Source organism: Tasmannia lanceolata, unplaced genomic scaffold, assembly GCF_043159265.1.
Source record: "Tasmannia lanceolata isolate RefF3 unplaced genomic scaffold, GAP_Taslan_0.1 ptg000025l, whole genome shotgun sequence".
NCBI classification, from domain to species: Eukaryota; Viridiplantae; Streptophyta; class Magnoliopsida; order Canellales; family Winteraceae; genus Tasmannia; species Tasmannia lanceolata.
In genome coordinates, this window is record NW_027518702.1 from 8,429,062 (window position 1) to 8,438,551 (window position 9,490).

At 40.8% G+C, this 9,490-nt stretch overlaps 2 long non-coding RNA genes across 2 annotated transcripts; one reads left to right on the plus strand and one right to left on the minus strand.

The window, feature by feature from the left end:
* On the plus strand, window positions 1-2,196 carry LOC143858111 (uncharacterized). The gene is made up of 2 exons (XR_013238862.1): window positions 1-223; window positions 1,834-2,196. It is a non-coding gene; the product is annotated as an uncharacterized LOC143858111 (long non-coding RNA).
* A 4,837-nt stretch (window positions 2,197-7,033) lies between these two features.
* On the minus strand, window positions 7,034-8,159 carry LOC143858140 (uncharacterized). The gene is made up of 2 exons (XR_013238874.1): window positions 7,893-8,159; window positions 7,034-7,598 (listed from the first exon to the last, which is right to left on the minus strand). It is a non-coding gene; the product is annotated as an uncharacterized LOC143858140 (long non-coding RNA).
* Window positions 8,160-9,490: the final 1,331 nt, after the last annotated feature.

Genomic DNA, 9,490 nt, shown 5'->3' on the forward strand with positions numbered 1-9,490 from the left:
AACGTGGTAGCAAATAGCTTCTATTCTGCATTGGCATCTATAAATAGAGGCCATATAAGTAAGGCTTGGACAAAGGTTGTGGAATAGAGTTACTAGAAAAAGTGCTGTTTGTGTGAGTGTGAGATGGAGAAGAAAGCCACGAATCTGGCATTAGTAATCTTAGTAGCAGTATTTCTTGCTACTCCCCTCACTCTTCAAGCCCAACTGGATGAACCAACTGAAAGTAGTCTCTCTCTCTCTCTCTCTCTCTCTCTCTGATATTATGATATCATATTTCCTTGCATTTAGGGTGTGTCGGGTTCAACATGAAAAAGTCACGGGTCGGGTTGTGTTTGAGTCAGGGCAGGTTCGGGTTTAAGAAGTTGAACAAGAGTCGGGTCGAGTTCAAGCTCGGTTTGAGGCATTGGGTTGACCCGACCCGCATCAAAACCCAAGTTTTGTTTTAAAAAAAAAAGTAAATTTCCATTTTTCTGTTTTGGTTTTTTTAGAACATAAAAACCAAAAGGGTAAAAATATCACGATAACGATGTCGATCAACCCGAACCAACCCGACTCCACCCGACATGAATTGGAAATTGGGTGGGGTTCGGGTTGAGATATTAATTTTTCGGATTGGGTCAAGTTGAGAGCCGGGTCGGTTCGGGTTCATGCTGACGGTGTAGAGTTTCGGGTTGTCCGACCTGACCCATTTTCTCTTGAAATTTGAGGAAAAGACAGATCAAAGGGGATGGCAATGCGACAAATGGGTTGGAAATAACATTTATAAGCAACTTTAAATATAACATTTTTTCGATGGACCCTAGCAAATCCCATATATATATATGGGGAAAGTGATTGTGAGCGGCCCCTCATATAAGCTTATATGAGGTGACCGCTAAAAACATAGCGGGCCCACATTTCTGGGGTGATCCGAACCGGTCATTTGATAGGCCCTGACATAGATAGGGGGTGCCCAAAAACTCAGCTCTATAGGATCATCCCAACCCTTCGTACTGTGGAGGTGAAATAGGGGAAAATAGGTGGGTATAAATTTGCCCACTTACCCGTCCAATTTCCCCTCTTTCACCTCCACAGTACGAAGGGTTGGGATGATCCTATGGAGCTGAGTTTTTGGGCACCCCCTATCTATGTCAGGGCCTATCAAATGACCGGTTCGGATCACCCAAAAAATGTGGGTCCCACCATGTTTTTAGCGGTCACCTCATATAAGCTTATATGAGGGGCCGCTCACAATCACTTTCCCCTATATATATATGAGGAAACTGTTAAGCTCACCAAACTTATGGTGAGCTAGCTTGCTCAATCACATGGGTCCCACATTTTGGGGAGTGATCCAAACCATTCATTTGCAAGGCCTTATCATAGATAGGGTGTGTACCAAAAATCAGCTCCATAGGATCCTAACCCCTCCATTTGTGGAGGACAAAAATGGACAGACATGTAATGTGGGACCCATGTGATTGGGCAAGCTAGCTCACCATAAGTTTGGTGAGCTTAAGCTCACCAACAGTTTCCTCTATATATATATATATATATATATATATATATATATATATATATATATATATATATATATATATATATATATATGGGAAAAGGTTTCTAAGGTAGCAGCCTGAGCAGCTCTCTAAATACACGATCTCCCATGTTGTTTTTGTCATCCAACCCATTCATTCTATAGGACCTCACATAGATAGGGTGTCCCTAAGAAATCATCTCCATTTTGCATAAACGATTGTGTAAACCATTGCATAAATCATTCTATATGCGTAACCCATTGTGCATAATGAAGACTCTTACATTTGTTTGTCTGCATTTTCTTTCTTCATTAAGCTTCAGGCGCAAAGGAGAAAAAGGAGAAATGGTGTGACTTCTGCTTATGTAACAGAAAGTTTCCTCCAGATTGCTGGTGCATTGATAATAAACCATACTGCTACCCGTCATGTAAAACTTGCCTCTGCACTTTTAGCGAACCACCTCAGTGCAATTGTCATGATGTCAGGAACTACTGTGACCCTCCCGCGCTTCGAATGCCTTGGGATATCGCCCTTATGGAGTGAAAAAAATAGATATTTTCCGAGCTTGCAACTGTTAGATTACTCTACATGTAATCAATATCTAAATAACTGCAAGCTTCTAGTCTGTAACTTTCGTAGTATTTGAATAATATTCAGCTAATGGTTGTGTGTTGTGAAATGACCAATTACTACAAAAGCCCAAGCTGATGGAGAAAGGTGTTCCTTTATCTTTGATACTTTAACACTCTCCCTAACGTGTGGCCTATATTATTTAGGGTTGTCCTACACATGGCACATGTGGGCCCTCTTTTGGGTTGGCCATTACATGTGGTTTTTCTTTTAAAGAAAATACTTTGAAAACCTAAAAAAAATTGGCTACGCAAAGTTGCACAGGAGGTTCCTGCGCAACGCCCTAAAATAAAGAGAAAACAGGGGGTGTGGAAATATCAAACATGGGGTGTGAAAATATCAGACTATGGAATTGATATTGCCACACCCCCTGCTTTTAGTTTATTTTAATGCGTTAGCGCAGGAAACTCATGCGCAACGTTGCGTAGCCAAGTTTTGTTCTTGAAAACCGAATCCCGTCTAAGAAATAAAGACAACAGTGGAAATGACCGTTGATTTGGTCATTTTGACCGTATTAATTAATGTGTTCCACGGGGATTCGAGCCCCTTAGTTGCCTTTTTTTGTGTAAGTGGCACTAATATAAGATCCCCCTTTTCGTAGCAGTGCTCTTCTTTTAATATCAAGGAGTTTTGAACCCAGGGCAATTGATCTGATAGCATGTGAAATACCATGTGAAAGGACAAATTACAGCAGAAGCTTAAGCTGATGGAGAAGGCGTTATTTAATCTTTTATATTTCTTACATGTGTGTAATAAATATCAGCGGGCATTAATGCAATCTATGATGGTTTTGTTTAGGGAATTTGCATTACTTTGGGAAGAAGAAATTGATTTAGGTATCACATAATTTCAATATATAGTATATAGTATAATGTTTAATGTCGAATATGAATATATTTCCATATGTTATCTTTATTAAATGCTTAGTAACTCACGTGACAGAAAACCACTAATCATTCTACTTTACTATTTAGAGGAGCCTATATTTTAATGGATTTGCCAGGGTCCATCGCATAAGGCATTTCGCAGCTGGTTTGTCTCCATTCACAAGGTGCGTGGTCTGAAATGCGACAGACCAGCCACGAAATGCCTTATGCGGTGGACGCTAGCAATTCCCATATTTTAAACATATATTTCTACGGCTCACTCGTTCAATGATCCAAACCATTTGTCTATTAGGAATGGGTTTTCTTCTCAGGGTTTCTATTCGGCTTTCTCTTGTGGATTTTTTCTCTCTCACGGGTTGGTCTTAGTGTACGGTCTTGGGTGAGAGAAGCAAGGAAAGGGTTGTGGTTTTGTGGGTTTTGGTTTAGTCCATTATAATCCTTGTATATTGTTTTCTCATAGCGAAGATCGTGTTTCTCGCCCATGGATGTAGGCTTGGCCGAACCACATAAATCTTGGTGTTCATCTAGTCGCTTGTGTTTATTTTTACTTTCCGTTATTTTGTGCATGATCGGAACGAATTTGCCTGGCATATTTTCTCAACAAGTGGGATCACAGATGTGGTTGGAGCAATCGTCGAGAGCGGGTGGAGTGGTTATTGGTGTTGTGGTTGTCCAAGAAGGATTCTCGTTCGAGGTGGAGTGCTACATTGAGAAGTGCAGAGTAATCTGAGATGGCGGTAAAATTGAGTTCTACCTATTTCAACATCGACAGGTTTGATAGAAAGGGCAGTTTCACTATACAATAGATGAGGGTGAATGACATCCTAGTTTAATAGGGATTGGCTAAGGTATTTAAGGGAAGGATGGAAAGCCTCAGAAGATGACGGATGCCGAGTGGGAAGATATTGAGTCGAAGGCGATAAGAACGATTCAACTATGTTTGGTAGATAACATTAGGTTTAACGTTATGGAAGAAAATGAAGCAACCAAATTATGGGAGAAGTTGGAAAGGTTTTACATGTCAAAAAGCTTGTTCAACCGATTGCATCTGAAGCGGAAATTGTACGGGTTGAAGATGAAGGAAGGTGTGGATCTTCTAGAACACATTGATGTGTTCAATGGGCTAGTGGATTAGCTCTACAAGGTTGATGAAAATTGAAGGAATATGACAAGCCTCTTTTGCTTCTTACTTTGCTTTCTGATTCGTATGACAACTCAAATCAGGTCGAGTTGATGGTTTAGAGTTTCAGGTTGGCTTCAACCCGACCCAATCCGACCGAGTTGCACTCCTAGTCCCAACAAGTGATAGCTAGCATAGCAGAGCCGGGGTTGTTCACTCCATTGTGCCCTCGAGAAGTGTGCCCTTTAGGACGAAGAAAATCCCTCGAGGAAGATCTTTAAGTTCCAACGTTTCTCCTCTGTGGAGGGGGAGATTGTTGGGGTTCCACGCGGAAACAAAGATCCCACGTCAGAAAAGTGAAAGAGATGTGGATGGGCTTATAAGGGCTTGGTCACCCTTCCCTTGACAGCTAGCTCTGAGTTCTATCTGGGTCCCAACACATGTTTCATATTTTTCAAGCTACATTACTTTTCATGAGTTCAGATTTTCTCGTTTATGGGGAAGATCTTGGTCTCATTGGCCTAATAATATTTTGAGAGCTCAAATTTACTAACATTTCAATTAAGAGATTTAAGTATTTACGTGTTTATTTTATTTGTTGCAAACTTTTCACAATAAAATGTCAGGTGCGTGAAAACATGGTGGATGAAGACAGACGACTATATTATGTGGTATAGACAACGTTTTAATATGTTGCCATGTTGGCACTGCATCATTGCTTCTGTCACCCTAGACTGTACACCGAGAATAACTCGAGAGAGAACCAATAAGAGAAAACCCAAGGGGAGAAACTCTCTCTCTCTCTCTCTCTCTCTCTCTCTCTCATGTTCTCAAGCCTCTTTTGGGAAGCCAACACACCTAAAGAAACTTGCCACCCCTTTCACTCGTATGTAGAGGGTATTAAATACATTGGGTTTTTCCTAAAACCTCATTAACAATGTTTTTAATTTTTCTTACTTGCTTTCTCACCCAAGAAACCCATGTGGGTGGGAAGTAAGGCAATTTTCTCAAAAATCTCCACATTGGCTTATTTCCCAGCCACCTGAAGATTTCTGTTGAAGTTGCCACCGGTCTACTGTCGCAGCAAACCACCATTGGCCTTCCGAAGTACTAGCTACACGCCCCTCAAATCATCCTAATTCTGACTCTGATTCGATCAAACTTGGCTAGTTCGCATGTAGCTGCTAACCGGTTGACTCACCTACTCAACCCTAGAGAGGATCTTGATACACCCTCCCCAACGTAGGTATTGTCGCCTTCTCACCATCGTCTGCAACCTAAAACATATCTCTACACCAACTACAAAAGAGACCTTAAGCGTGCACGTGCTACGACTCAGTTTCCAACTAGCCATCACGATCTTAGAAAAACTAGTTACCGTGCCCCCGACCAGACGATATAATCCCCCACACTTCTCTCCTTTCATCAGAATCATACATCAACGTGTGATTGTCATGGCTCCACATGCAGTTGAATACCTCCTGCACTCCCTGGAGTCCAACTCGACAAGAGACACTATATTCTTTTGCATCTTTAGGACATATGCCACACCACCTAAAGTACGAACCACTCCAACGAACATCTTGATCTTTACCGTCCCAATTCCTATGACGACACAAGTACCCACCACCTAAGGACATTACACCTTCCCTTGTCTCTTAGAACGTATCAAAATTTTCCCTCCTAGAGCATACATTAATACCGCACCCCCCATAAAAAATCCACTCATCATGAGGAGAAGTGTGATTACCTGTGAAGACTATGAGAATGTCTCCTACCTCTTTGCTCTGCTCATCCATTCTGGTCACCATTGTATTTGTCCCACCATTGTTTGCTTGGTCAGCTCATTTCGGACAATCCAGCTTGATGTGGCCATATTTTTGCAAGAATAACAGTGCACCCCCCTTTCGTTCACCCTGGATCTTGACTTGCTTTTCCTAATCCCCTATCAGACAACCTTTCTCTTTGATTCACCATGAATAACTAACCCATGCTCTTGACTCTTATCAAGAACATGTTTCTTCCACATCTCATACGACAAGAGCTACGTCGTGACTTCCTCTAACTTCATTGTATCCTTACTATTCATTAAAGTCATCAACCCAATGACGGCTAACCTGACCCAACCCGGAACCAAACTAATTTCCCAGTTCGGGTAGGGTTGATTCGGGTTGGGTCAGGGTTGACCTGGCTATGGTGATATCTTTCCCCAAAAAAAAAAAAAAAAAATGATAAAAAAAAATATATTTTTTAAATGTCGGGTTTTGATGCGGGTCGGGTCAACCCAAACCCGACCCGAATCAAACACAACCCGACCCGTGATTTTTTCGGGTCGAACCCGATCCGGTTGCACCCCTGGTTGGGACCAGAATTTTATTTTAAAAGCTCAACCAAAATTCCCGAAAATTAACTCGAATTGTACTCCTACTAACTTAACCAATTGGTTTAGGAAAACAGTATCGACACTCTTACAAAATATGGAAGGGAGCATCGCAGAAGGCATTTTGCAGCAGGGCTGTTGCATGAGAGAGCAGCCACCTCAAATGAATTAAATGAATAAGATGAAAAGTGAGCCTGTGTGGCTGCTCTCTCATGCAACAGCCCTTCCGCGAAATGCCTTCTGCTATGGTTGCTAGCAAATCCCACAAAAAATATATTGAAAACCAATGTTAATGTAATCTTTATGGAATAGTTACTACATGAACAATTGTTTGGATGACATATGGATATGGTAATGGGGAGTTTTCTTATCATAATTTAAAATAGGCTATTTAAATTGAAAAACACTTTAAAGGCTTACAGAAATGTGATTGGATTTATTAGAAGCAATGAAAGATGGGAGTTTCGAGAAAGGGCAGTGATAAATCGACCCCCAAATATCTTAAATTCCATACGGGAACCATTTATTTTTTGGGCCCTGCTTTCCCCATTGGATGATCAAGAAGAGAAACCTATGGGACAACAATTCAACTCCTAGACCTAAATACAACAGAAAGACCCACAAGATCTATACAATAAGAAATCAATAAGCATAGGGTTCAGTTCCCCACCCTCATTTTGTACACAAATGACATGATCCACTTGTTTACTCCAATTTTCTTCAAAAAATATTGTTCTGAATTGATGAACTTAAGTATAGATTTTTATGAGCTAATCCTGCTGCAACAGCAAATGAATCGAGCTAAAATGAAACCATTACTTTCAAATTTTCTATACATTAAAAAATCTATAGGTCCTCAATCAGCATTCACAAAACTCACCAGAGTAGTTGAAACAACAGATCATTAACTAGCGCGGCAAGAACCCATGTCGTGAAATTGCAACCGGAAAAGCTTCCATTCTTTCCCCTCTAGAGAATCCATTGCGATCATAAGATGATATTTCATTGATCTTTAGGTCTACACATGCCTTCACAAGTTCTTCACCAACCCTTTGAGCAGTTTCCTGTGATCATTGGCAGGAAATGAGAACAGAGTAGAATTTGATTACAATCAGACACCATTTTCCCCTTGAACACATGGAGGGAAATTCAAGCAAGCCATAGTATATTATCATCCACTAGATGTAGTAAAGTGTAGAGTACACACTATTTTTGTGAAACCCATGAAAGAAACTTGAGTCACATGATAAATTTAGAACCCATTCCATTTTGGGGAAATGTTCAGATTGGATATAGGAACACTATCCAAGCATCTTCAACATAGAAAGTTATGATATGAACTGAAAATTTATACTTACTATGGTGCTGAAAGAAGAATTCTCACGAATAGACTTTTGTAAAGTGCTTCCATAAAATAAACACTTCTTGTTCTGATCGTCAACTAGCATAGCGTACAACTGTTTGTTCGAGCAGAAAACGGAGAGCCTTGGTCTCACAGACGAGCCATTAAACTTGTCACAGCAAGATAACTTATCAGATTCCATTAAATATGAAAATGATGATATAATCAAACAAAAATTGGTCCTTATATGCAGATAAGAATATTTTATTTTGATCTAATCTGCAAATGAGACAACAAGGCCTCTTTGGAAGCCAAAAGTATCATTATTATTATTTGCAAATAATGATAATCAACTTCAAAATGATTTGCATAAGATTAGATGCAAGTAATTTCTGGAGGTATCCAAAGAGGCAAAGAGGCCCCAAAACTTCTTCATTGAAAACAGTGTTGTTACTAGCAAAATGCAAACGAAGAAAGTCTGGCAGTGATCAAGGGTACATTATAAAGGGGAAGGACAATATAGCATAGAGAAGCACGATGTTCAATGATTAGCAAACCTTTAAAAGAACGATTTGACAATACATAATATTGTTTTTGTTAGAAATGGTAAATTTCATGAAAGAAAAGGCAAGCAGTTGCAATGGGGGCAGAGATTTCCCCACATACAAGTAAGAGAATACAACCCTTTTTGAAGCACTCCTGAGGGTATGGAGAAAATCTAAACCTTCATGGAACAAGCAAATGATGTTCCAAATCTCGTTAATAATGTAGAAGAAATGCCTAGGGTCTAAAGATGATCTGATAGCCCACTCAATCACGTTGGTTGGGCTATCAGAAAGATGCTTACCACGGACACTCGGCCGAAGTAGAAACATGATATGAAAGCAAAGTCTAAGGAAAGAGAATGTTTCACCTCCGGGGGCAAGAAATTGAGAGGGGGTTTGGGTGGGAGATGGGAGAGGTCTACCGGGGAAAGATTGAAAGAGAAAGGCAGGGATGATAGAGAAGGAACTAATTCAAAGGGGAGACTCCAGCAAATACTATTCGTTCTTGAATTTTCACTACGAAGCATCATGGTTTCCAACCTCTGTTGCAAGTGGATTCTGCAATCTGCATGCTCCATTCAGCACGAACTAGGGAGAAAAGCTTGTAGTCTTGTAGAGAATAATGGAGAAAAGCTTCAACTAGGGTGGAAAAGCTTCAACCGTGGCAATAGCATCTATTTCGGGTCTTGAAAAAGCTTCAACTGGGGCGGTTTCCAGCATCTAGGGTGGTATCCGGCATCTAGGGCCCAAGCCCTTCAAGATCCTTAGCTTCCTTCGCGGCATCAAGGGCCCAAGCCCTTCAAGATCCCACGACACCTGAAGAATAAACGGTGAGACGAGTATGGAGATAGGCGAAAGACGACGAAAGACGGCATGAAGAAAGGCGAACCTCTTCAACGAACAAGAAAGGAAAGCGAATGAAAGAGTTCTCCCAGGGGACTGGTTCTGTAAGGGATGTCAATATCACAACTACAGGAGAAGGGCGGAATGTCGTAGATGTGGAGGGAACAAGATGAAGAATGCGAATGATCGTCGGAATGAACAAAGGGCTAAGGAGAAAAGTGAGGCG